Source organism: Phyllobates terribilis, unplaced genomic scaffold (genome assembly GCF_046119375.1).
Source record: "Phyllobates terribilis strain yellow unplaced genomic scaffold, ASM4611937v1 Scaffold_160__1_contigs__length_4322635, whole genome shotgun sequence".
Taxonomy (NCBI): Eukaryota; Metazoa; Chordata; class Amphibia; order Anura; family Dendrobatidae; genus Phyllobates; species Phyllobates terribilis.
Genome location: NW_027362920.1, coordinates 2,989,092 through 3,016,139, shown reverse-complemented (window position 1 = coordinate 3,016,139; position 27,048 = coordinate 2,989,092). Strand labels below are relative to the sequence as shown.

At 42.6% G+C, this 27,048-nt stretch overlaps 11 non-coding genes and 2 pseudogenes across 11 annotated transcripts; all 13 read left to right on the top strand.

The window, feature by feature from the left end:
* Positions 1 to 32: 32 nt before the first annotated feature.
* LOC141207539 (U2 spliceosomal RNA) lies at positions 33 to 223 on the top strand. The gene has a single exon (XR_012277872.1). It is a non-coding gene; the product is annotated as a U2 spliceosomal RNA (small nuclear RNA).
* A 1,118-nt stretch (positions 224 to 1,341) lies between these two features.
* Positions 1,342 to 1,532, top strand: LOC141207527 (U2 spliceosomal RNA). Its single transcript, XR_012277861.1, has one exon. It is a non-coding gene; the product is annotated as a U2 spliceosomal RNA (small nuclear RNA).
* A 1,115-nt stretch (positions 1,533 to 2,647) lies between these two features.
* On the top strand, positions 2,648 to 2,838 carry LOC141207515 (U2 spliceosomal RNA). Its single transcript, XR_012277850.1, has one exon. It is a non-coding gene; the product is annotated as a U2 spliceosomal RNA (small nuclear RNA).
* Positions 2,839 to 9,222: 6,384 nt separating this feature from the next.
* On the top strand, positions 9,223 to 9,434 carry LOC141207284 (U2 spliceosomal RNA; annotated as a pseudogene).
* Positions 9,435 to 10,543: 1,109 nt separating this feature from the next.
* On the top strand, positions 10,544 to 10,659 carry LOC141207358 (U2 spliceosomal RNA; annotated as a pseudogene).
* A 524-nt stretch (positions 10,660 to 11,183) lies between these two features.
* LOC141207277 (U2 spliceosomal RNA) lies at positions 11,184 to 11,369 on the top strand. Its single transcript, XR_012277694.1, has one exon. It is a non-coding gene; the product is annotated as a U2 spliceosomal RNA (small nuclear RNA).
* Positions 11,370 to 12,478: 1,109 nt separating this feature from the next.
* LOC141207504 (U2 spliceosomal RNA) lies at positions 12,479 to 12,669 on the top strand. The gene has a single exon (XR_012277839.1). It is a non-coding gene; the product is annotated as a U2 spliceosomal RNA (small nuclear RNA).
* A 1,109-nt stretch (positions 12,670 to 13,778) lies between these two features.
* Positions 13,779 to 13,969, top strand: LOC141207491 (U2 spliceosomal RNA). The gene has a single exon (XR_012277828.1). It is a non-coding gene; the product is annotated as a U2 spliceosomal RNA (small nuclear RNA).
* Positions 13,970 to 20,095: 6,126 nt separating this feature from the next.
* Positions 20,096 to 20,284, top strand: LOC141207305 (U2 spliceosomal RNA). The gene has a single exon (XR_012277711.1). It is a non-coding gene; the product is annotated as a U2 spliceosomal RNA (small nuclear RNA).
* A 1,109-nt stretch (positions 20,285 to 21,393) lies between these two features.
* LOC141207480 (U2 spliceosomal RNA) lies at positions 21,394 to 21,584 on the top strand. The gene has a single exon (XR_012277817.1). It is a non-coding gene; the product is annotated as a U2 spliceosomal RNA (small nuclear RNA).
* Positions 21,585 to 22,693: 1,109 nt separating this feature from the next.
* Positions 22,694 to 22,884, top strand: LOC141207468 (U2 spliceosomal RNA). Its single transcript, XR_012277805.1, has one exon. It is a non-coding gene; the product is annotated as a U2 spliceosomal RNA (small nuclear RNA).
* Positions 22,885 to 23,993: 1,109 nt separating this feature from the next.
* LOC141207457 (U2 spliceosomal RNA) lies at positions 23,994 to 24,184 on the top strand. The gene has a single exon (XR_012277793.1). It is a non-coding gene; the product is annotated as a U2 spliceosomal RNA (small nuclear RNA).
* A 1,109-nt stretch (positions 24,185 to 25,293) lies between these two features.
* LOC141207445 (U2 spliceosomal RNA) lies at positions 25,294 to 25,484 on the top strand. The gene has a single exon (XR_012277782.1). It is a non-coding gene; the product is annotated as a U2 spliceosomal RNA (small nuclear RNA).
* The last annotated feature ends 1,564 nt before the right edge of the window (positions 25,485 to 27,048 follow it).

Below are 27,048 nucleotides of genomic sequence, written 5' to 3'. Positions count from 1 at the left end.
GGTGGCTCCGTAGTTTGAAACCAATTCTGGTTATCGCTTCTCGGCCTTTTGGCTAAGATCAAGTGTAGTATCTGTTCTTATCAGTTTAATATCTGATACGTCCCCTATCTGGGGACCATATATTAAATGGATTTTTAGAACAGGGAGATGGAAAAAGAGCTTGCTCTGTCCACTCCACGCATTGACCTGGTATTGCAGTATCTCCAGGACCGGTGCACCCCTTCTTTAATGCAGTTTCTAAAATCAGAAAGAATTGAATTCAATGTTTTTTGTTCATTTTGCTTGTTTGTCGGATTTTGGGATGGACTCTTTGGCTTTGCTTTTCTTCTCCTCATTGGATTTTTCATGTTCAAAGTTGCAGAAGCCAGATTACAAGCTCATTTTGGTTCAACTTCAGCAACTGTGCATTGCATTGCCATGTAATGTGATGCAATGCTATCTTTCTAGCTCTCCCTTTTTACTTCCTTTTGGATAAACAGACATATTAGGCAAGCATTTTGGAGCTTTCACCTAAATAACTACAGGTGGTGAGATAAGCTGCACAATATAATTGACCTTTCAGTATATTGTTGCACACACACCATCTATTTAGCAAATGCCCTTGTTATCAACAGCAGCCTTTTAAACTCACCTGAGCTAACAGGTATGTGCGCTGGTTACTCTGCTGCGCTTAAAATTTCTTTTTTGGTTTGCTACAATGCCTTTTCTGAAACGTTGTCTCCTTCTGCTGGAACACTGACTTCTTTCATTTAATGCCTGCAGACTATAAAAGAGAACCCAACCCAAAAAGTTTGGTTGATTAGTCTGTGGCATTCTGTTAAACTGTTGCTTATGGCGGTCTCTGTGAGCTTCTCAGCGACATTCAGCCAGCCAGGTATCCTGCCTGCAGTAGATGGAATGTGGCAATGAAACGCTGGCTGCACGTGTCATAATAGGCTCTGAGCCTTTATATACCTGTGCACAGCAGCAGCCACCTTCAGTCTGCTGCTGGACAGCCAGCAGCAGCAGCAGCAGCAGGAGAGGTATGTAATCAGGAGCCCTCCTGCTAAGGGTAGACAGCTGCTCGTTCCACCCCACCCCCCGCCTTAATTGGTTCTCCTCCCTTCCAACGGTGTTGAGGCGGGTGGGAACAGCAGGGGGTGAAGGTGCTGTGTTTAAAGAGGTGGAGTTATGCAGATCTAAAACGCGTGGATTGCAGCAGCAGCAAGCCGAAAAGTGCAGGCATGTAAGGGATCTAGAGGTTGACAACATGTATTCTTAACGGGAGTCCAGGAGCTCATCTCCACCAATGGACTTTTCAGGATCCTTGGGTGGCTCCGTAGTTTGAAACCAATTCTGGTTATCGCTTCTCGGCCTTTTGGCTAAGATCAAGTGTAGTATCTGTTCTTATCAGTTTAATATCTGATACGTCCCCTATCTGGGGACCATATATTAAATGGATTTTTAGAACAGGGAGATGGAAAAAGAGCTTGCTCTGTCCACTCCACGCATTGACCTGGTATTGCAGTATCTCCAGGACCGGTGCACCCCTTCTTTAATGCAGTTTCTAAAATCAGAAAGAATTGAATTCAATGTTTTTTGTTCATTTTGCTTGTTTGTCGGATTTTGGGATGGACTCTTTGGCTTTGCTTTTCTTCTCCTCATTGGATTTTTCATGTTCAAAGTTGCAGAAGCCAGATTACAAGCTCATTTTGGTTCAACTTCAGCAACTGTGCATTGCATTGCCATGTAATGTGATGCAATGCTATCTTTCTAGCTCTCCCTTTTTACTTCCTTTTGGATAAACAGACATATTAGGCAAGCATTTTGGAGCTTTCACCTAAATAACTACAGGTGGTGAGATAAGCTGCACAATATAATTAACCTTTCAGTATATTGTTGCACACACACCATCTATTTAGCAAATGCCCTTGTTATCAACAGCAGCCTTTTAAACTCACCTGAGCTAACAGGTATGTGCGCTGGTTACTCTGCTGCGCTTAAAATTTCTTTTTTGGTTTGCTACAATGCCTTTTCTGAAACGTTGTCTCCTTCTGCTGGAACACTGACTTCTTTCATTTAATGCCTGCAGACTATAAAAGAGAACCCAACCCAAAAAGTTTGGTTGATTAGTCTGTGGCATTCTGTTAAACTGTTGCTTATGGCGGTCTCTGTGAGCTTCTCAGCGACATTCAGCCAGCCAGGTATCCTGCCTGCAGTAGATGGAATGTGGCAATGGAACGCTGGCTGCGCGTGTCATAATAGGCTCTGAGCCTTTATATACCTGTGCACAGCAGCAGCCACCTTCAGTCTGCTGCTGGACAGCCAGCAGCAGCAGCAGCAGGAGAGGTATGTAATCAGGAGCCCTCCTGCTAAGGGTAGACAGCTGCTCGTTCCACCCCACCCCCCGCCTTAATTGGTTCTCCTCCCTTCCAACGGTGTTGAGGCGGGTGGGAACAGCAGGGGGTGAAGGTGCTGTGTTTAAAGAGGTGGAGTTATGCAGATCTAAAACGCGTGGATTGCAGCAGCAGCAAGCCGAAAAGTGCAGGCATGTAAGGGATCTAGAGGTTGACAACATGTCTTCTTAACGGGAGTCCAGGAGCTCATCTCCACAAATGGACTTTTCAGGATCCTTGGGTGGCTCCGTAGTTTGAAACCAATTCTGGTTATCGCTTCTCGGCCTTTTGGCTAAGATCAAGTGTAGTATCTGTTCTTATCAGTTTAATATCTGATACGTCCCCTATCTGGGGACCATATATTAAATGGATTTTTAGAACAGGGAGATGGAAAAAGAGCTTGCTCTGTCCACTCCACGCATTGACCTGGTATTGCAGTATCTCCAGGACCGGTGCACCCCTTCTTTAATGCAGTTTCTAAAATCAGAAAGAATTGAATTCAATGTTTTTTGTTCATTTTGCTTGTTTGTCGGATTTTGGGATGGACTCTTTGGCTTTGCTTTTCTTCTCCTCATTGGATTTTTCATGTTCAAAGTTGCAGAAGCCAGATTACAAGCTCATTTTGGTTCAACTTCAGCAACTGTGCATTGCATTGCCATGTAATGTGATGCAATGCTATCTTTCTAGCTCTCCCTTTTTACTTCCTTTTGGATAAACAGACATATTAGGCAAGCATTTTGGAGCTTTCACCTAAATAACTACAGGTGGTGAGATAAGCTGCACAATATAATTGACCTTTCAGTATATTGTTGCACACACACCATCTATTTAGCAAATGCCCTTGTTATCAACAGCAGCCTTTTAAACTCACCTGAGCTAACAGGTATGTGCGCTGGTTACTCTGCTGCGCTTAAAATTTCTTTTTTGGTTTGCTACAATGCCTTTTCTGAAACGTTGTCTCCTTCTGCTGGAACACTGACTTCTTTCATTTAATGCCTGCAGACTATAAAAGAGAACCCAACCCAAAAAGTTTGGTTGTTTAGTCTGTGGCATTCTGTTAAACTGTTGCTTATGGCGGTCTCTGTGAGCTTCTCAGCGACATTCAGCCAGCCAGGTATCCTGCCTGCAGTAGATGGAATGTGGCAATGGAACGCTGGCTGCGCGTGTCATAATAGGCTCTGAGCCTTTATATACCTGTGCACAGCAGCAGCCACCTTCAGTCTGCTGCTGGACAGCCAGCAGCAGCAGCAGCAGGAGAGGTATGTAATCAGGAGCCCTCCTGCTAAGGGTAGACAGCTGCTCGTTCCACCCCACCCCCCGCCTTAATTGGTTCTCCTCCCTTCCAACGGTGTTGAGGCGGGTGGGAACAGCAGGGGGTGAAGGTGCTGTGTTTAAAGAGGTGGAGTTATGCAGATCTAAAACGCGTGGATTGCAGCAGCAGCAAGCCGAAAAGTGCAGGCATGTAAGGGATCTAGAGGTTGACAACATGTCTTCTTAACGGGAGTCCAGGAGCTCATCTCCACAAATGGACTTTTCAGGATCCTTGGGTGGCTCCGTAGTTTGAAACCAATTCTGGTTATCGCTTCTCGGCCTTTTGGCACGATCTGTAGTGGGTTGTGACATTGGGCTGAAGGTTACTGTGGTGGCAGAACCGATTCTTGGCCTTTGGAGATATCCAGTGCTGCTTTTGGGAATCGGTGCTAAAGCTGCAGTGCCTTTTCTTTACGGAGGACGGTGTGTTGGAGGGAGGACGAACTTCGTGGAGGCTGCGATCCGTGTGTGATATTTTCCTTGGTATCTGGAAAAGAAGAGGAAAATCATGGAGACAAGGAGAAACCCTGGAGGAAGGAAGGAGAATCAAGCAAGCAACCCGAATGATTATTTCTCGGAGGAGCATCCGCTGAAGGACACCATCAGGTTCGTGGTTGCTCCTGACCACCGGCAGGTGAAAGATTCTCAATTTATTTTCAATGTTATTTGTAAGCTCTTGAAGATCGACAAGGAGCATCTTTTTTGCTTTCAATCTTTTTTTTCTCGAGGACTTTATGATGTTACGCTTAATAAAGCCTCGCAGTGTGAAAGTGCCTACGCTCTTTATGAAGTAAATAAAGAGAAGGTAGAGCTGGAGGGGGTGAAAGTAATCCCCTCTTTTCAGTTTTCAATGAAAGTACTGACGATTCATTTGTTTAGTCCATTTATTACAGACTCTGAGGTTGAAAGTTACCTATCAATGTATTGTGACAAAATCATCCCTAAGAGACGCGGGGAAACACAGTTTGGAGTGTGGAACGGGAAACGTGTGTATGTGGTATCATTTAGGAAGAACCCGAATGAGGAGGGGGGCGTGTCCAGACCTCCGCCGCAGGTTTATATCAACCATAGCCGCGGTTATTTATTCTTCCCAGGGATGCCACACTACTGCCGTGTGTGTAAAAAATATGGACATCTGGATGCAGAATGTAACAAGTGTTTTAGTTGCATGGGTACTCCTCACCAGATGGATGAGTGCCCTAAAAATAAGAAAAAGGATGTAGAGGAGATGGACACATCGCCTGAAGAACAGCAACAAGAAGCTAAAGACGATGTGGAAGCAGGCATTGCTGCTGAAGAGGAAAAAGGGGAAGAGGAGAAAGAAAGGAGTGAGAAGGAGGAGACAGAAAGAAAGAGAAAAGAGGAAGAGGAGGGACGGGCAATGAAGGAGAAGAAGAAGGAGGAACGGGTTAAAAAATCACAAGAAGAAGAGGAAAGGAAGTTGGAAGAAAGGAAGAGAAAGAAGGAAGAGGAAAAACAGAAGAGGATAGAGGACATAGAAAAAAGGGCCATGGAGATAAAGAAACAGATGGAAAGGAAAAAGAGAGAAGAGCAGAAGAAAGAAGATAAGAAGAAAGAAGATAAGAATGAAAAGAAGAAGATAGAAGAACAGAAGAAAGAAGATCAGAAGAGAGAAGAGAAGAGTCAAATGTTGCAAGAAATTTCTCCACTAAGTAAAGGGAGTAGTTGTGGAAGGGAAAGTGATATTCCAGAAGTAGTGGAGTCCACTCCTACTAATTCCCTGTCGCAGAGCTTACCTTGCGCGCAGGTACAAATGGACTGCACAGAAAAATCTCTAAAAAGAAGTGTGGATAGAAGTGATAATGAAGGAATACCATGTGGTGGGAAAGTAAAGGCATTAGAAGCAACAAGTCTGCTGGGGAGTGTGTCATCTTCGGATGTATCAGATCTGGAGGTAGACCCATCTTCTCCGGCAGTAGAGAATGAGGGCGGAGGGAAGAGCCCTGCACTAAATGTTAGAAGATGATCCGCTCAATGTCCCTGAATGTTCAGGGGTTTAACGACCTATATAAGAGAACTGCTTTATATGATTTTTTAAATAATGAAAATATTGATTTTATCTTTCTACAAGAATGTAATTTGACAAAAAAAATAAGCTATGAATATTTACAGGGTATATGGAAGGGTAACTTATGCTTTTCTGGTGGGAACGAGTCAAAAAGTGATGGTGTGGGGTTTTTATGCTCTAAAGATTGGGAGATTGTAAATTATGAAGAGATATACCCTGGGAGGATTTTAAGAATTGATGTGCAGAAAAATGGGAAGAAAGTGAGGTGTTTTAATGTGTATGCAAATGCAGAAAAAGCCTTGAGATTACATTTGTTTGAACTTTTGCAGCTGTTTTTACCTGGAGTAGATCCATTAGTTTTAGGTGGGGATTTTAATTGTCATTTAAAAAATGTAAAAGATGGGTCAGCTTCATGTCTTAGAAATATTTTAGCAGCTTTTAATCTTAAAGATACATGGGCATTAGATGGACAAAAAAAGGAGCATGAAGTCACTTGGGTGGGGAGAGGTGTTTCATCCAGAATAGATTATATTTTTATATCTCAAGCCCTAACATGCTCAGGTTTTAAAACGCATTCAACACCTTTTTCAGATCATAAAATAATAGAATGTAGTTTTAAAATAGAATCAGATGTGGATAAAAGACCGTCACACTGGAAATTTAATGTATCCCTACTACAAGACGAGGTGGTTATGGAAGGTTTTAAAAAGCTGTATGAAAAACTGAAGCTAAAAAAAACGTTTTTTAAATCTATTTTTAATTGGTGGGATTTTGTCAAGAAGGAGGTAAAAATATTTTTTATTAAAGAAGGAAAGAAGAAAGCTGCTGCAAAACGTATTTTTTATAATGATCTTAATGCTAAACTGCAATGTTTTTTTCACCTCGAAAATAACGGATGTGATATGCAGGAGGCGATCCGAACAACAAAAGAAAAGATCCAAAACTGCCTGAAAGAAAAAGGTAAAGAAATTATTTTTAATTCCCGAGTAAAAGTTTTAGACGAGGATGAAAAATGCACAAAATTCTTTTTTAAAAAAATATGTGACAAGAAGGATTATATGAAGGTTTTGGAAGGAGAAACAAGTTTGGAGGGGAAGAAGATGAAAGCAAAAGAATTTTATGATGATTTATTTTCTGTTAAAAACACGGATGTGTCTCTAAAAAAACATTTTTTAGAAGGACTGGAAAAAAATTTTAATGCGGAAGATAAATCTTTTTTAATAGGGAATTTTACTAAAGAGGAAGTTTTTAATACAATTAATACGCTACAAAATAACAAAACGCCGGGAGCAGATGGACTACCTGTTGAATTTTACAAGTGTTTATGGGAGATCATGGGTGAGGATTTTTATGAAGTAATTTTAGAAGCAGAAGCATCTTTTAGTGTCCCAGAGTCGTGGTGGGAGGGTCTTATTGTTTTATTATTTAAGAAAGGAAATAAAGAACTGATTAAAAATTGGAGACCAATAACCCTTTTAAATACGGACTGTAAGGTATATGCAAAGTTACTAGCAAATAGATTAAAAAAGGTAATCGGCTCAGTAATAGAAGTGGATCAGACGTGTGCAGTGCCAAATCGGAGAATCAGCGACTCATTGATTTTAATCAGGGATGTTTTATGGGATGTTTTAGACAGAAAACAAAAGCTTGCTCTAATTACTTTGGATTTTGAAAAAGCGTACGATAGAGTTGCCCATGATTTTTTATTTGCAGTTTTAGAGAAAATGGGATGCCCGGATGTTTTTAGCAAACGTATTAAATCTCTTTACAAATCATGTTTTAGCAAAATATCTATTAATGGTTTTTTATCTGATAATGTAAAAATAAACTGTGGCGTTAAACAGGGGTGTCCCTTATCCCCTATTCTTTTTATTTGTGCAATTGAACCACTTTTAGCAGCTTTTAGGAGAGATAAGGTAATCAATGGTTTTTTTATTCCCGGGAGTTGCAATGAACAAGTTAAAGTGGTGGCATATATGGATGATGTGACGGTTTTAGTTAAAGACACTAGAAGCATGAACAGAGCCATAAGAACAGTGGATTGGTTTGGGGGCGCATCGGGTTTTAAAATTAACATGGAAAAATCTGGTATTTTAACTGTTGGTGATTTTATTGTAGATTCTGAGTGTAAATTAACAAGAATGAATGAAGTAAAAATTTTAGGTATTTATTTCTCAGAGTCAGGTGGTAATGTTAAGAAATTGGGAGTCTCTGCTGGAAAGAGTTAAGAAAAAGATTACTTTCTGGCAGTTGAGAGATCTTACCCTGGAAGGAAAAATTTTAATTATTAGACAGGTTTTACTCCCAATGTTTTTATATGTCTCAACAGTTTTTATCCCCCAAAATAATATCATGAAGAGAGTTATTAAGGTATGTTTTAATTTTTTATGGAGATCCAAGATGGAAAGAGTAAAGAGAGAGGAGATATATAAATCAAAGAAAAAAGGTGGGAAAGGTTTTCCGGATATTCGGTCCTTTTTATATGCAAAGTATGTAGCGAACTGTGTATGCACTTTATTAGGACCAGGCTCTAAGCTAAAGTTGTTTTCTATATATAATTTAGGTTTCTATATTAGAAATTATAAATGGTTGGAGATGTCTCTAAATAGGCCTTATAGGTTTTTACCTCCAGGAAATTATATTGTTTTAGAAAAAATTTTAAGAGATTTTAAACTTAAGATGGTCGAAATAAATGTTCTTAAATGCCATAAAAAAATCCTAAAAATCCTGGAAGAGAGAATAGGTATCAGTCCTGTGGAACATTTTTCATTCAAAATTGTGGAAAGAATCTGGATGAATGTAAATTATAGTGTGTTATCTAATGAACACAGGGATTTACTCTGGTGTATAGTAAAAGACTGCCTGCCAACCCGTGAGTTCCAACACAGGCGTGGGTTGGTAAGATCTGAAGTGTGCCCAAGATCCAGGTGTGGGAATAGTGAAACACCCATGCACATCTTCTGGAATTGTAATTTTGCACAGACAATATGGAGGAAAGTGTGCAATATAGTGAGAGCTGTGAGTACTGTTAATTTTTTGGATTTTAACAGAGTATTTTATGGGATGGGGATAAGAGAGGAGGATTTTAAAATTGTATGGATTATTATTGCATGTGTGAAGGCGGCATTGTGGAAAGCAAGGAACATTTTAGTGTTTAAACATAAGGAAGTAACAGTCGACCAGTGTATTAAATTATGTCTAAGTTATTTGTACATGTATTTCTGGAGGGACAAAATGACGCTTGGCAAGGTGAAAGCAAATGAGAAATGGAAACAATGTAAATGGAATGAACTTACCTTGTAAGCTTTGATTTTTTGAAAACCTGTGGAAAAACAAAAAAACAAAAACAAAAACAAACAAAAAAAAATAGCCAAAACTATATATTTTTTTTTTTAAAAAAAAAGAGGGAAAAAATAAATAAATATATATATATAAAAGAAAAAGAAAATAAAAGATTTGGAGAAGTATTAAAATTGGTAGAATGCACGATGATGGATTTGAGTCTTCTTATCTTTTTGTTGATTCCAAGACTTTGTAATCTGAGTGTAAAAAAAAAAAAAAAAAAATCTGTTCTTATCAGTTTAATATCTGATACGTCCCCTATCTGGGGACCATATATTAAATGGATTTTTAGAACAGGGAGATGGAAAAAGAGCTTGCTCTGTCCACTCCACGCATTGACCTGGTATTGCAGTATCTCCAGGACCGGTGCACCCCTTCTTTAATGCAGTTTCTAAAATCAGAAAGTATTGAATTCAATGTTTTTTGTTCATTTTGCTTGTTTGTCGGATTTTGGGATGGACTCTTTGGCTTTGCTTTTCTTCTCCTCATTGGATTTTTCATGTTCAAAGTTGCAGAAGCCAGATGACAAGCTCATTTTGGTTCAACTTCAGCAACTGTGCATTGCATTGCCATGTAATGTAACGCAATGCTATCTTTCTAGCTCTCCCTCTTTACTTCCTTTTGGATAAACAGACATATTAGGCAAGCATTTTGGAGCTTTCACCTAAATAACTACAGGTGGTGAGATAAGCTGCACAATATAATTGACCTTTCAGTATATTGTTGCACACACACCATCTATTTAGCAAATGCCCTTGTTATCAACAGCAGCCTTTTAAACTCACCTGAGCTAACAGGTATGTGCGCTGGTTACTCTGCTGCGCTTAAAATTTCTTTTTTGGTTTGCTACAATGCCTTTTCTGAAACGTTGTCTCCCTCTGCTGGAACACTGACTTCTTTCAATTAATGCCTGCAGACTATAAAAGAGAACCCAACCCAAAAAGTTTGGTTGATTAGTCTGTGGCATTCTGTTAAACTGTTGCTTATGGCGGTCTCTGTGAGCTTCTCAGCGACATTCAGCCAGCCAGGTATCCTGCATGCAGTAGATGGAATGTGGCAATGGAACGCTGGCTGCGCGTGTCATAATAGGCTCTGAGCCTTTATATACCTGCGCACAGCAGCAGCCACCTTCAGTCTGCTGCTGGACAGCCAGCAGCAGCAGGAGAGGTAAGTAATCAGCAGCCCTCCTGCTAAGGGTAGACAGCTGCTCGTTCCACCCCACCCCCCGCCTTAATTGGTTCTCCTCCCTTCCAACGGTGTTGAGGCGGGTGGGAACAGCAGGGGGTGAGGGTGCTGTGTTTAAAGAGGTGGAGTTATGCAGATCTAAAACGCGTGGATTGCAGCAGCAGCAAGCCGAAAAGTGCAGGCATGTAAGGGATCTAGAGGTTGACAACATGTCTTCTTAACGGGAGTCCAGGAGCTCATCTCCACAAATGGACTCTTCAGGATCCTTGGGTGGCTCCGTAGTTCGAAACCAATTCTGGTTATCGCTTCTCGGCCTTTTGGCTAAGATCAAGTGTAGTATCTTTTGAAAAGGCAGTTTTGTCCTTGGGCTGCCCTAGTAAATTGATGCATATTACACACTGGTTTGGTGCACTTGTTAGTACGCCAGGTGGCTCATAGAGTTATCTGATGGAAAACATGGCCCTCCAGGATCGAAGTCACTAGGCTGGGTAAGTGTGAGGGCTTTGGAGCAATGTGCCCCAGGAGTAGGCGCCCTGGTGGGAGTCCAAGCTTACTGGGACAGGGAACCCCAGAAAGACTTGGCTTCGTAGCACGCCGCACCTTTGCCAATCATACTTTCTGAGCAACCCCCCCTATTCCTGGCCTCCGGGCTAGGAAGGGGAATTTTTATAAACCCGGTCGGAGGTCCGGTCAGCTTTGGGCTGAGAAACCAACACAGGCTCCAGCTCCACTAGGGTGGCAGCCTAGATGGAAGCTGGGAGCACGAAAACGGCTCTTCTCCGGCTTCGGCTAGGGAGAGCATCGGAGATCCCTGACCCTCGCTGTGGCCTTCTGGCTCGGAGGGATGGGGATGGTTTATTGGGGACCCTCTCCTCCGGGAAGGGTCCACATGAATCCTCGCCTCGTGCGCTGTTTTGGTGTGACTTCGGTCACATTTTTCAGTGCCTTGGATGCAGCTTCAATCAAAAAAAAAATCTGTTCTTATCTGTTTAATATCTGATACGTCCCCTATCTGGGGACCATATATTAAATGGATTTTTAGAACAGGGAGATGGAAAAAGAGCTTGCTCTGTCCACTCCACGCATTGACCTGGTATTGCAGTATCTCCAGGACCGGTGCACCCCTTCTTTAATGCAGTTTCTAAAATCAGAAAGTATTGAATTCAATGTTTTTTGTTCATTTTGCTTGTTTGTCGGATTTTGGGATGGACTCTTTGGCTTTGCTTTTCTTCTCCTCATTGGATTTTTCATGTTCAAAGTTGCAGAAGCCAGATGACAAGCTCATTTTGGTTCAACTTCAGCAACTGTGCATTGCATTGCCATGTAATGTAACGCAATGCTATCTTTCTAGCTCTCCCTCTTTACTTCCTTTTGGATAAACAGACATATTAGGCAAGCATTTTGGAGCTTTCACCTAAATAACTACAGGTGGTGAGATAAGCTGCACAATATAATTGACCTTTCAGTATATTGTTGCACACACACCATCTATTTAGCAAATGCCCTTGTTATCAACAGCAGCCTTTTAAACTCACCTGAGCTAACAGGTATGTGCGCTGGTTACTCTGCTGCGCTTAAAATTTCTTTTTTGGTTTGCTACAATGCCTTTTCTGAAACGTTGTCTCCCTCTGCTGGAACACTGACTTCTTTCAATTAATGCCTGCAGACTATAAAAGAGAACCCAACCCAAAAAGTTTGGTTGATTAGTCTGTGGCATTCTGTTAAACTGTTGCTTATGGCGGTCTCTGTGAGCTTCTCAGCGACATTCAGCCAGCCAGGTATCCTGCCTGCAGTAGATGGAATGTGGCAATGGAACGCTGGCTGCGCGTGTCATAATAGGCTCTGAGCCTTTATATACCTGCGCACAGCAGCAGCCACCTTCAGTCTGCTGCTGGACAGCCAGCAGCAGCAGGAGAGGTAAGTAATCAGCAGCCCTCCTGCTAAGGGTAGACAGCTGCTCGTTCCACCCCACCCCCCGCCTTAATTGGTTCTCCTCCCTTCCAACGGTGTTGAGGCGGGTGGGAACAGCAGGGGGTGAGGGTGCTGTGTTTAAAGAGGTGGAGTTATGCAGATCTAAAACGCGTGGATTGCAGCAGCAGCAAGCCGAAAAGTGCAGGCATGTAAGGGATCTAGAGGTTGACAACATGTCTTCTTAACGGGAGTCCAGGAGCTCATCTCCACAAATGGACTCTTCAGGATCCTTGGGTGGCTCCGTAGTTCGAAACCAATTCTGGTTATCGCTTCTCGGCCTTTTGGCTAAGATCAAGTGTAGTATCTGTTCTTATCAGTTTAATATCTGATACGTCCCCTATCTGGGGACCATATATTAAATGGATTTTTAGAACAGGGAGATGGAAAAAGAGCTTGCTCTGTCCACTCCACGCATTGACCTGGTATTGCAGTATCTCCAGGACCGGTGCACCCCTTCTTTAATGCAGTTTCTAAAATCAGAAAGTATTGAATTCAATGTTTTTTGTTCATTTTGCTTGTTTGTCGGATTTTGGGATGGACTCTTTGGCTTTGCTTTTCTTCTCCTCATTGGATTTTTCATGTTCAAAGTTGCAGAAGCCAGATGACAAGCTCATTTTGGTTCAACTTCAGCAACTGTGCATTGCATTGCCATGTAATGTAACGCAATGCTATCTTTCTAGCTCTCCCTCTTTACTTCCTTTTGGCTAAACAGACATATTAGGCAAGCATTTTGGAGCTTTCACCTAAATAACTACAGGTGGTGAGATAAGCTGCACAATATAATTGACCTTTCAGTATATTGTTGCACACACACCATCTATTTAGCAAATGCCCTTGTTATCAACAGCAGCCTTTTAAACTCACCTGAGCTAACAGGTATGTGCGCTGGTTACTCTGCTGCGCTTAAAATTTCTTTTTTGGTTTGCTACAATGCCTTTTTTGAAACGTTGTCTCCCTCTGCTGGAACACTGACTTCTTTCAATTAATGCCTGCAGACTATAAAAGAGAACCCAACCCAAAAAGTTTGGTTGATTAGTCTGTGGCATTCTGTTAAACTGTTGCTTATGGCGGTCTCTGTGAGCTTCTCAGCGACATTCAGCCAGCCAGGTATCCTGCCTGCAGTAGATGGAATGTGGCAATGGAACGCTGGCTGCGCGTGTCATAATAGGCTCTGAGCCTTTATATACCTGCGCACAGCAGCAGCCACCTTCAGTCTGCTGCTGGACAGCCAGCAGCAGCAGGAGAGGTAAGTAATCAGCAGCCCTCCTGCTAAGGGTAGACAGCTGCTCGTTCCACCCCACCCCCCGCCTTAATTGGTTCTCCTCCCTTCCAACAGTGTTGAGGCGGGTGGGAACAGCAGGGGGTGAGGGTGCTGTGTTTAAAGAGGTGGAGTTATGCAGATCTAAAACGTGTGGATTGCAGCAGCAGCAAGCCGAAAAGTGCAGGCATGTAAGGGATCTAGAGGTTGACAACATGTCTTCTTAACGGGAGTCCAGGAGCTCATCTCCACAAATGGACTCTTCAGGATCCTTGGGTGGCTCCGTAGTTCGAAACCAATTCTGGTTATCGCTTCTCGGCCTTTTGGCTAAGATCAAGTGTAGTATCTGTTCTTATCAGTTTAATATCTGATACGTCCCCTATCTGGGGACCATATATTAAATGGATTTTTAGAACAGGGAGATGGAAAAAGAGCTTGCTCTGTCCACTCCACGCATTGACCTGGTATTGCAGTATCTCCAGGACCGGTGCACCCCTTCTTTAATGCAGTTTCTAAAATCAGAAAGTATTGAATTCAATGTTTTTTGTTCATTTTGCTTGTTTGTCGGATTTTGGGATGGACTCTTTGGCTTTGCTTTTCTTCTCCTCATTGGATTTTTCATGTTCAAAGTTGCAGAAGCCAGATGACAAGCTCATTTTGGTTCAACTTCAGCAACTGTGCATTGCATTGCCATGTAATGTAACGCAATGCTATCTTTCTAGCTCTCCCTCTTTACTTCCTTTTGGATAAACAGACATATTAGGCAAGCATTTTGGAGCTTTCACCTAAATAACTACAGGTGGTGAGATAAGCTGCACAATATAATTGACCTTTCAGTATATTGTTGCACACACACCATCTATTTAGCAAATGCCCTTGTTATCAACAGCAGCCTTTTAAACTCACCTGAGCTAACAGGTATGTGCGCTGGTTACTCTGCTGCGCTTAAAATTTCTTTTTTGGTTTGCTACAATGCCTTTTCTGAAACGTTGTCTCCCTCTGCTGGAACACTGACTTCTTTCAATTAATGCCTGCAGACTATAAAAGAGAACCCAACCCAAAAAGTTTGGTTGATTAGTCTGTGGCATTCTGTTAAACTGTTGCTTATGGCGGTCTCTGTGAGCTTCTCAGCGACATTCAGCCAGCCAGGTATCCTGCCTGCAGTAGATGGAATGTGGCAATGGAACGCTGGCTGCGCGTGTCATAATAGGCTCTGAGCCTTTATATACCTGCGCACAGCAGCAGCCACCTTCAGTCTGCTGCTGGACAGCCAGCAGCAGCAGGAGAGGTAAGTAATCAGCAGCCCTCCTGCTAAGGGTAGACAGCTGCTCGTTCCACCCCACCCCCCGCCTTAATTGGTTCTCCTCCCTTCCAACGGTGTTGAGGCGGGTGGGAACAGCAGGGGGTGAGGGTGCTGTGTTTAAAGAGGTGGAGTTATGCAGATCTAAAACGCGTGGATTGCAGCAGCAGCAAGCCGAAAAGTGCAGGCATGTAAGGGATCTAGAGGTTGACAACATGTCTTCTTAACGGGAGTCCAGGAGCTCATCTCCACAAATGGACTCTTCAGGATCCTTGGGTGGCTCCGTAGTTCGAAACCAATTCTGGTTATCGCTTCTCGGCCTTTTGGCTAAGACCAAGTGTCTTGTCTGGGGTCCTTGAGTGTTTTCCCTTGGCCTTCCGGCATCGCCATCTTGATGGCTTAAGCCGGTTGCTGCTTTAGGGGGAGAACGAGGAGGAACGAGAGAGTGATCATAATGGGCGTGAAGATACGCTATGCTGGGACCGATGACAATCGGGTTCGCAATGCATTCCGCATTGAAGTTGATGCTGCTGTCAGAGAGCGTTTCAATCTGTCGTATATGGTGCACGAGGAGATCTTCAAAATCCTGGAAGTGACAAGAGAAAACATCGTCTGCCTGCAGGAATCCCGGAAAGAAGGACGGTATGTCTTGGTGCTACAATCTATGGCGGCTTGCCGGAACCTGTATAAGAAGTTGAGGGAGCAGGAGAAGAATCCAACCTTGCATGGTTTGACTTTTACAGTCTTGTACTCCAAAGGTGATGTTCCCCTAGTCATATTTATGTATAATCCCTTTGTGCACGAACATGACATTGCGACTTTTCTTAAGAGGCATTGTGACTTTGTGAGCAACAGTCACAAAATCATGAACGAGGAGAACTTATGGACTGGCAAATACAGATATTTTGTCAGATTTGGGGAAAGTTCTTCGGAGCCTGGAGGTGTTCATTACCCTCCCCAAAGTTTCTCTATCGGGAGAGATAGGGGTATTCTCTTCTTTCCTGAGGCCCCAGTTTTTTGCAGGAAATGTAAGAAGTACGGACACTTACAAGAGGTTTGTACTGCTGTGCCTGTTTGCTCCAAGTGCAACCAAAGTGGGCATGTTGCTAAGGACTGTACCAATCCAATTGTTTGCAATGCTTGTGGTATGGAGGGGCATGCCTTTAAGGATTGTACTCGTCGTGCGAACGAGGGCAAAGCAAGGGCATACTCTGAGGTGGTCTCGAACTCTCCGAGGCCTAAGAGTGTGGCACCTGAGGCCGCAGTTTCTTCCAGGGTGAAGGTAGTGGAACAGCGTGTGGAGACTGCTCCAGTGAGGGCGTCTGCTGACCTACTGGTGGAGCCCGGGAGAGTGGAAGAGGTTCTGGCAGCTGAGATGGATATTTCTTCCTATCAGGGGGGTTTCATTGACTCCTTTTGTGAAGAACGTGAGGGAGCCTTGGAAATCCCAGGGGACCCGGCTCTCAGTTGGAGCAGTGAAAGTATGGATGAAGAGGGAGCTGGAGGTCAAGGAGACTTCACTGAGACTGGGGTGAGGTCTTCTGAGGAACCGGACCGCGCTAAGAATAAAAGGGCCCGGTTGTCTGAACCATCAAGTAGCCAATGCGTGGCAAGTCCGGTGAGTGAGCGGGATTACCCAGTGGTTTCTCTTTCTCCTGCGTCAACGGCTTACCTGGAGGAGAATTTGGAGTCCACTATCTTTCAGCTAAGTGGGAGTTCGCCGGATGACAAAGGATAAGGAAGGCATGTTTTTTTGCTGAGACTGGTGTTTCTGGTTTTTGAGCCAAAGAATGGTCTCTAAACCAAATTGGGACATTGCGTCCCTTAATGTAAGACTTTTAAAGTCTAGAGTTAGAAGATCTGTGATTCTGGACTTCTTACATAACCATTCTTTTGATATTATGTGTCTACAGGAGTGTGGTATAGAAGAACCCCTGGAAGACGCTGATTGGCCATATGGCCAGCATATCTGGTCTGGCTCTAGTGGGAATAAAAATGATGGAGTTGGGATAGTATTAAATAATAGAAATTTTGTTTTTGAATATTATAAGGTAATAGAGGTGGGTCGTTGCATCTCTGCAGTTGTGTGTGGGAGGGGGTGGAAAGTTAAAATTATAAATATTTATGGTCCTACAAAAAAAGAAGACAGGTTAAGTTTATTAGATAAATTATGTTTAGAATTACCTGGTAGGATCCCTGTGATAGTAACAGGTGATTTTAACTGTGTAACTGAGGGGAAAGTTGATGCCTCAGGAAAAAAATTGGCAAACATTATTTCTGATTTTTTCTTTTTTGATGCTGCTGAGGTTTATTTGGGGAAGCCACCACCACCAACCTATAAAGCTGACAGGGGTGGGATAACATCTAGGATTGATAGGATGTTTTTTTCTAAAAATATAATATGTGATGGTTTTTCTCAATTTTCAGTTCCTTTTTCGGACCATGTGTGCCTGAAAGGTGAGTTTAGAGGGGATTTAAGGCGGGTGCATGGGAGAGGTGTGTGGAAATTGAATGTGAGTTTGCTTGAGGATGAGAGAATTGTGAATGATTTTAAGAAAAAATATAGTTGGTGTAAATCTCAAAAGAGTAAGTTTGAAAGTGTGTTGGTGTGGTGGGATTGGATGAAGTATGAAGTGCAAAAGTTTTTTCGTCGATGGGGCTATAAAAAGGCTGCCATGGTTAGGAGTCAATATAAAGATTTAATGATGAGGGTGGAATGGCTAGAGAAAATGAGGATGTGTGGTGTGGATGTGGATGATTTGTTAAGAAGTGCGAGAGAGGATTTGAAGAGGACTTTGGAGAGGAAGGGAAGGGAAATAATTTTTAGGTCAAAGGTGGTCCATCTTGATAAAGATGAAAAGTGTTCAAGATATTTCTTTAAAAAAATAAATGGTAAGAAGGAGGGTATGGAGGAGATTTTTGATGTGGATGGTGTTTGTGTGAGTGGGGAGGATGTAATGAAGGAAGTGGTCACGTTTTATGCTGAGTTGTTTGGCAGGAAGTGGGTGGATGAGAGTTTGAAAGAAGAAGTGCTTAAGACTTTGGATTGTAAGGTGGATAAGGATGGATGTTCTGGTCTATGTGAGGCAGTGATTGAGGAGGAAGTTAAGAAAGCGGTGTTTGGTGCAAGGAAAAATGTGACGCCTGGGAAGGATGGTTTGCCTGTGGAGCTATATGTTATGATGTGGGAAGTGATGGGTATGGATTTAGTGGAAGTGTGTCAGTTTATGTGGGAGAATGGGATGCTTGCGGGTTCAATGAAGGAGGGAGTGGTGGTCTTAATCCATAAGAAAGGGGATAAAAGGTGTTTGAGTAATTGGAGGCCAATTACGCTTCTGAACGCCGATTACAAGGTATTCAGTAAAATTTTGGCGTGTCGGATGCGTGTGGTTGTAGCTGATGTGATTGGTAAAGATCAAGTGTGTGCAGTGCCTGGTAGATGTATGACGGATAATCTGTGTCTTTTAAGAGATGTGTTGTGGGATTGTAAAGTAAGAAAGCAGAAGTGTATGGTGATGGCTGTTGACTTTGAAAAGGCGTTTGATCGCGTGTCTCATGTGTTTCTATTTGAGGTTTTGCGTAGAATGGGTTTTCCGGAGAAATTTGTGCGTGCCGTGAGAGGATTGTATGGGGAGGTGATGAGTGAATTTCTGGTGAATGGGTTTTTGAGTGAGAAAGTGTGTATTAGGTCTGGTGTGAGGCAAGGTTGTCCCATGTCACCGGTATTATTTGTGTGTGTGATTGAGCCACTGCTGTGTATGATTCGGAAAGAGAAAGTGGTGCGTGGTTTGTTAGTGCCAGGGAGTGGTGGAATGACTGTGAAAGTCTTAGGATATATGGATGATGTAGTAGTGGTGAGTGAGAGTGTGGCCTCTATGGAGAGAGTAAAATTGTTGTTGAATTTTTTTTGTGGCGCGTCAGCGTTTCGTGTGAATTGGAACAAATGCATGTTTAAATGTTTTGGTGACAATAGGATTAAGATGGATGGTGTGGCTGGTGTGGATGGTGCAATTAAAGTGTTGGGAGTTTTTTTTAATGATGATTTGAAAGGTTATGAGAGTTGGGATGAATGTGGTGAGCGGATTGTGCGGAAGATGAATTTTTGGAAGTTACGTTCTTTGTCTTTGGTAGGGAAGGTTCTTATAATTAAGGCTGTTATTCTCCCTATTTTGCTTTATGTTTCTTGTATTTTTCCAGTGCCCTATAGGAAAATTAAAAAAGTGGAGAAACTAATTTTTGTGTTTTTTTGGGGCAGTAGGATGGAAAGACTTAAGAGAGAGATTTTGTTTAAGCAATATTTGTATGGGGGACTAAAGTTTCCGAATATTGAAGTGTTTCTAACATTGCATTTTATTAAGACTACGGTCATTTTGATTGGGAAGAATAATAAAGGGGCATTTATGTGTAAGTATTTGGCTGGATGGATGCTGTATGGTCTGAATTGGGTGAAGCGTGATAAGAATGTGCCTGTTGCTTTTAAGTGTCCTGAGTGGTATGGTTTGATTGAGAAGTTTGTGAGGAAGAATGATTTGTTAGCAGTTGCAATGAAAGACTTTATGTTGGTTAAGAAGGTGATGGGGAAGATGTGTGTGAATGAGTGTGAGAGTAATGTGGTGGGATTGTGTTCTATGGAAGTTGCGCGGGTATGGAAGAAGTTAAGCATTCAAGGTGTGTCGAATAGACAGCGAGATACAGTATGGATGGGCCTTCATAATATTTTGCCAGTGAGGGATTTTCAGAAGAAAAGAGATCTCATAAGATCTGCAGTATGTCCAAGGGATGGTTGTGGAGCGAATGAGACGGTGAGGCACCTTATGTGGGATTGTAATTTTGCGTATGATGTGTGGAAAGGTGTGGGTGGACTGTGTAAAGGGGTTGCTGGTGTGAAGTTTATTGATTGGAGAGTGGCTATGTTTGGTTTTGGTGCTAGTCGTCGTGGCCTAGAAAGGATGATGTGGTTTATTATGGTGTGTGTGCAGGAGAGCTTGTGGGATGTGAGAAATTTGTGTGTGTTTAAAAGAGTAAATTTAACAGTAAATGATTGTATTAGGTTGATCTTAGCAAGACTATATGTAATCTATTTGTGGGATACAAGAGAAGGTGGTGGTGGTGGAACAGATTCTGAAGGTGTGTGGAAATACCTTAAGTGGCAGGATATGGTTAAATACCGTTGATATTTTTTCTGGAAATGTCTCTGGCATAGGATTACTTGTTTGTATTTTTGTTGAATAATACTTTAATAAAGAAACCACAATGATGCTTATGAAGTGGCAGTATAACTTATGACGAAGTCTGGTTAACTGTTTGCTTATATCTAAACCTGAGTGGTTTTTAAAAAAAAAAAAAAAAAAAAAAAAAAATCTGTTCTTATCAGTTTAATATCTGATACGTCCCCTATCTGGGGACCATATATTAAATGGATTTTTAGAACAGGGAGATGGAAAAAGAGCTTGCTCTGTCCACTCCACGCATTGACCTGGTATTGCAGTATCTCCAGGACCGGTGCACCCCTTCTTTAATGCAGTTTCTAAAATCAGAAAGTATTGAATTCAATGTTTTTTGTTCATTTTGCTTGTTTGTCGGATTTTGGGATGGACTCTTTGGCTTTGCTTTTCTTCTCCTCATTGGATTTTTCATGTTCAAAGTTGCAGAAGCCAGATTACAAGCTCATTTTGGTTCAACTTCAGCAACTGTGCATTGCATTGCCATGTAATGTAACGCAATGCTATCTTTCTAGCTCTCCCTCTTTACTTCCTTTTGGATAAACAGACATATTAGGCAAGCATTTTGGAGCTTTCACCTAAATAACTACAGGTGGTGAGATAAGCTGCACAATATAAATGACCTTTCAGTATATTGTTGCACACACACCATCTATTTAGCAAATGCCCTTGTTATCAACAGCAGCCTTTTAAACTCACCTGAGCTAACAGGTATGTGCGCTGGTTACTCTGCTGCGCTTAAAATTTCTTTTTTGGTTTGCTACAATGCCTTTTCTGAAACGTTGTCTCCCTCTGCTGGAACACTGACTTCTTTCAATTAATGCCTGCAGACTATAAAAGAGAACCCAACCCAAAAAGTTTGGTTGATTAGTCTGTGGCATTCTGTTAAACTGTTGCTTATGGCGGTCTCTGTGAGCTTCTCAGCGACATTCAGCCAGCCAGGTATCCTGCCTGCAGTAGATGGAATGTGGCAATGGAATGCTGGCTGCGCGTGTCATAATAGGCTCTGAGCCTTTATATACCTGCGCACAGCAGCAGCCACCTTCAGTCTGCTGCTGGACAGCCAGCAGCAGCAGGAGAGGTAAGTAATCAGCAGCCCTCCTGCTAAGGGTAGACAGCTGCTCGTTCCACCCCACCCCCCGCCTTAATTGGTTCTCCTCCCTTCCAACGGTGTTGAGGCGGGTGGGAACAGCAGGGGGTGAGGGTGCTGTGTTTAAAGAGGTGGAGTTATGCAGATCTAAAACGCGTGGATTGCAGCAGCAGCAAGCCGAAAAGTGCAGGCATGTAAGGGATCTAGAGGTTGACAACATGTCTTCTTAACGGGAGTCCAGGAGCTCATCTCCACAAATGGACTCTTCAGGATCCTTGGGTGGCTCCGTAGTTCGAAACCAATTCTGGTTATCGCTTCTCGGCCTTTTGGCTAAGATCAAGTGTAGTATCTGTTCTTATCAGTTTAATATCTGATACGTCCCCTATCTGGGGACCATATATTAAATGGATTTTTAGAACAGGGAGATGGAAAAAGAGCTTGCTCTGTCCACTCCACGCATTGACCTGGTATTGCAGTATCTCCAGGACCGGTGCACCCCTTCTTTAATGCAGTTTCTAAAATCAGAAAGTATTGAATTCAATGTTTTTTGTTCATTTTGCTTGTTTGTCGGATTTTGGGATGGACTCTTTGGCTTTGCTTTTCTTCTCCTCATTGGATTTTTCATGTTCAAAGTTGCAGAAGCCAGATTACAAGCTCATTTTGGTTCAACTTCAGCAACTGTGCATTGCATTGCCATGTAATGTAACGCAATGCTATCTTTCTAGCTCTCCCTCTTTACTTCCTTTTGGATAAACAGACATATTAGGCAAGCATTTTGGAGCTTTCACCTAAATAACTACAGGTGGTGAGATAAGCTGCACAATATAATTGACCTTTCAGTATATTGTGGCACACACACCATCTATTTAGCAAATGCCCTTGTTATCAACAGCAGCCTTTTAAACTCACCTGAGCTAACAGGTATGTGCGCTGGTTACTCTGCTGCGCTTAAAATTTCTTTTTTGGTTTGCTACAATGCCTTTTCTGAAACGTTGTCTCCCTCTGCTGGAACACTGACTTCTTTCAATTAATGCCTGCAGACTATAAAAGAGAACCCAACCCAAAAAGTTTGGTTGATTAGTCTGTGGCATTCTGTTAAACTGTTGCTTATGGCGGTCTCTGTGAGCTTCTCAGCGACATTCAGCCAGCCAGGTATCCTGCCTGCAGTAGATGGAATGTGGCAATGGAACGCTGGCTGCGCGTGTCATAATAGGCTCTGAGCCTTTATATACCTGCGCACAGCAGCAGCCACCTTCAGTCTGCTGCTGGACAGCCAGCAGCAGCAGGAGAGGTAAGTAATCAGCAGCCCTCCTGCTAAGGGTAGACAGCTGCTCGTTCCACCCCACCCCCCGCCTTAATTGGTTCTCCTCCCTTCCAACGGTGTTGAGGCGGGTGGGAACAGCAGGGGGTGAGGGTGCTGTGTTTAAAGAGGTGGAGTTATGCAGATCTAAAACGCGTGGATTGCAGCAGCAGCAAGCCGAAAAGTGCAGGCATGTAAGGGATCTAGAGGTTGACAACATGTCTTCTTAACGGGAGTCCAGGAGCTCATCTCCACAAATGGACTCTTCAGGATCCTTGGGTGGCTCCGTAGTTCGAAACCAATTCTGGTTATCGCTTCTCGGCCTTTTGGCTAAGATCAAGTGTAGTATCTGTTCTTATCAGTTTAATATCTGATACGTCCCCTATCTGGGGACCATATATTAAATGGATTTTTAGAACAGGGAGATGGAAAAAGAGCTTGCTCTGTCCACTCCACGCATTGACCTGGTATTGCAGTATCTCCAGGACCGGTGCACCCCTTCTTTAATGCAGTTTCTAAAATCAGAAAGTATTGAATTCAATGTTTTTTGTTCATTTTGCTTGTTTGTCGGATTTTGGGATGGACTCTTTGGCTTTGCTTTTCTTCTCCTCATTGGATTTTTCATGTTCAAAGTTGCAGAAGCCAGGTGACAAGCTCATTTTGGTTCAACTTCAGCAACTGTGCATTGCATTGCCATGTAATGTAACGCAATGCTATCTTTCTAGCTCTCCCTCTTTACTTCCTTTTGGATAAACAGACATATTAGGCAAGCATTTTGGAGCTTTCACCTAAATAACTACAGGTGGTGAGATAAGCTGCACAATATAAATGACCTTTCAGTATATTGTTGCACACACACCATCTATTTAGCAAATGCCCTTGTTATCAACAGCAGCCTTTTAAACTCACCTGAGCTAACAGGTATGTGCGCTGGTTACTCTGCTGCGCTTAAAATTTCTTTTTTGGTTTGCTACAATGCCTTTTCTGAAACGTTGTCTCCCTCTGCTGGAACACTGACTTCTTTCAATTAATGCCTGCAGACTATAAAAGAGAACCCAACCCAAAAAGTTTGGTTGATTAGTCTGTGGCATTCTGTTAAACTGTTGCTTATGGCGGTCTCTGTGAGCTTCTCAGCGACATTCAGCCAGCCAGGTATCCTGCCTGCAGTAGATGGAATGTGGCAATGGAATGCTGGCTGCGCGTGTCATAATAGGCTCTGAGCCTTTATATACCTGCGCACAGCAGCAGCCACCTTCAGTCTGCTGCTGGACAGCCAGCAGCAGCAGGAGAGGTAAGTAATCAGCAGCCCTCCTGCTAAGGGTAGACAGCTGCTCGTTCCACCCCACCCCCCGCCTTAATTGGTTCTCCTCCCTTCCAACGGTGTTGAGGCGGGTGGGAACAGCAGGGGGTGAGGGTGCTGTGTTTAAAGAGGTGGAGTTATGCAGATCTAAAACGCGTGGATTGCAGCAGCAGCAAGCCGAAAAGTGCAGGCATGTAAGGGATCTAGAGGTTGACAACATGTCTTCTTAACGGGAGTCCAGGAGCTCATCTCCACAAATGGACTCTTCAGGATCCTTGGGTGGCTCCGTAGTTCGAAACCAATTCTGGTTATCGCTTCTCGGCCTTTTGGCTAAGATCAAGTGTAGTATCTGTTCTTATCAGTTTAATATCTGATACGTCCCCTATCTGGGGACCATATATTAAATGGATTTTTAGAACAGGGAGATGGAAAAAGAGCTTGCTCTGTCCACTCCACGCATTGACCTGGTATTGCAGTATCTCCAGGACCGGTGCACCCCTTCTTTAATGCAGTTTCTAAAATCAGAAAGTATTGAATTCAATGTTTTTTGTTCATTTTGCTTGTTTGTCGGATTTTGGGATGGACTCTTTGGCTTTGCTTTTCTTCTCCTCATTGGATTTTTCATGTTCAAAGTTGCAGAAGCCAGATTACAAGCTCATTTTGGTTCAACTTCAGCAACTGTGCATTGCATTGCCATGTAATGTAACGCAATGCTATCTTTCTAGCTCTCCCTCTTTACTTCCTTTTGGATAAACAGACATATTAGGCAAGCATTTTGGAGCTTTCACCTAAATAACTACAGGTGGTGAGATAAGCTGCACAATATAATTGACCTTTCAGTATATTGTGGCACACACACCATCTATTTAGCAAATGCCCTTGTTATCAACAGCAGCCTTTTAAACTCACCTGAGCTAACAGGTATGTGCGCTGGTTACTCTGCTGCGCTTAAAATTTCTTTTTTGGTTTGCTACAATGCCTTTTCTGAAACGTTGTCTCCCTCTGCTGGAACACTGACTTCTTTCAATTAATGCCTGCAGACTATAAAAGAGAACCCAACCCAAAAAGTTTGGTTGATTAGTCTGTGGCATTCTGTTAAACTGTTGCTTATGGCGGTCTCTGTGAGCTTCTCAGCGACATTCAGCCAGCCAGGTATCCTGCCTGCAGTAGATGGAATGTGGCAATGGAACGCTGGCTGCGCGTGTCATAATAGGCTCTGAGCCTTTATATACCTGCGCACAGCAGCAGCCACCTTCAGTCTGCTGCTGGACAGCCAGCAGCAGCAGGAGAGGTAAGTAATCAGCAGCCCTCCTGCTAAGGGTAGACAGCTGCTCGTTCCACCCCACCCCCCGCCTTAATTGGTTCTCCTCCCTTCCAACGGTGTTGAGGCGGGTGGGAACAGCAGGGGGTGAGGGTGCTGTGTTTAAAGAGGTGGAGTTATGCAGATCTAAAACGCGTGGATTGCAGCAGCAGCAAGCCGAAAAGTGCAGGCATGTAAGGGATCTAGAGGTTGACAACATGTCTTCTTAACGGGAGTCCAGGAGCTCATCTCCACAAATGGACTCTTCAGGATCCTTGGGTGGCTCCGTAGTTCGAAACCAATTCTGGTTATCGCTTCTCGGCCTTTTGGCTAAGATCAAGTGTAGTATCTGTTCTTATCAGTTTAATATCTGATACGTCCCCTATCTGGGGACCATATATTAAATGGATTTTTAGAACAGGGAGATGGAAAAAGAGCTTGCTCTGTCCACTCCACGCATTGACCTGGTATTGCAGTATCTCCAGGACCGGTGCACCCCTTCTTTAATGCAGTTTCTAAAATCAGAAAGTATTGAATTCAATGTTTTTTGTTCATTTTGCTTGTTTGTCGGATTTTGGGATGGACTCTTTGGCTTTGCTTTTCTTCTCCTCATTGGATTTTTCATGTTCAAAGTTGCAGAAGCCAGGTGACAAGCTCATTTTGGTTCAACTTCAGCAACTGTGCATTGCATTGCCATGTAATGTAACGCAATGCTATCTTTCTAGCTCTCCCTCTTTACTTCCTTTTGGATAAACAGACATATTAGGCAAGCATTTTGGAGCTTTCACCTAAATAACTACAGGTGGTGAGATAAGCTGCACAATATAATTGACCTTTCAGTATATTGTTGCACACACACCATCTATTTAGCAAATGCCCTTGTTATCAACAGCAGCCTTTTAAACTCACCTGAGCTAACAGGTATGTGCGCTGGTTACTCTGCTGCACTTAAAATTTCTTTTTTGGTTTGCTACAATGCCTTTTCTGAAACGTTGTCTCCCTCTGCTGGAACACTGACTTCTTTCAATTAATGCCTGCAGACTATAAAAGAGAACCCAACCCAAAAAGTTTGGTTGATTAGTCTGTGGCACACTATTAAAATCCCACTTATTAAACCTGACAGGGCACACCTGTGAAGTGAAAACCATTTCCGGTGACTACCTCTTGAAGCTCATCAAGAGAATGCCAAGAGTGTGCAAAGCAGTCATCAAAGCAAAAGGTGGCTACTTTGAAGAACCTAGAATATAAGACATATTTTCTGTTGTTTCACACTTTTTTGTTAAGTATATAATTCCACGTGTGTTAATTCACAGTTTTGATGCCTTCAGTGTGAATGTACAATTTTCATAGTCATGAAAATACAGAAAAATCTTTAAATGAGAAGGTGTGTCCAAACTTTTGGTCTGTACTGTATATCTGATTTAAGGGCATGGAAATTAAAATTTTGAAAATTGTGACATTTTCAAAATTTTCATCAAATTTCTGATTTTTTTCACAAATAAATGCAAGTGATATCGAAGAAATTTTATCACTAACATGGAGTGCAATATGTCACGAAAGGACAGTCTCAGAATCAGGGGGATCCGTTGAAGCGTTCCAGAGTTATTACCTCATAAAGTGACAGTGGACAGAATTGTAAAAATTGGCCTGATCATTAAGGGCATAATTGTCTCCGTCCTTAAGGGGTTAATGTAGTTTTGAAAAAAATACTGTTTTATTAGCAGCAGATTATCAGGACTACTTGGCCTGATGCTAGGTAGTCCAACCCCGCCTCCATCACTGATTGGCAGCTCAGTGGTATGAGGGCGGAGCTATCTAGATCTCAGAATTCAGAGATCTCTTAGATCTGTGGCAGATAAAACAGTTTTTAATCAATACTGCAGCACCCAGTAAAGTAAGTGATACATCGCTGTAATCATGGTCTCTGCCTCTACATCATGCTGGTGGTTACAGATTCTCTTTAATAAATTTTAGTGTGATTAATATAACTCAACTAAAAATAGCAATAAAATACCGCAGTAATATACAACCATGATGAATGCAAGCAGAAAGAACTTCAATACTA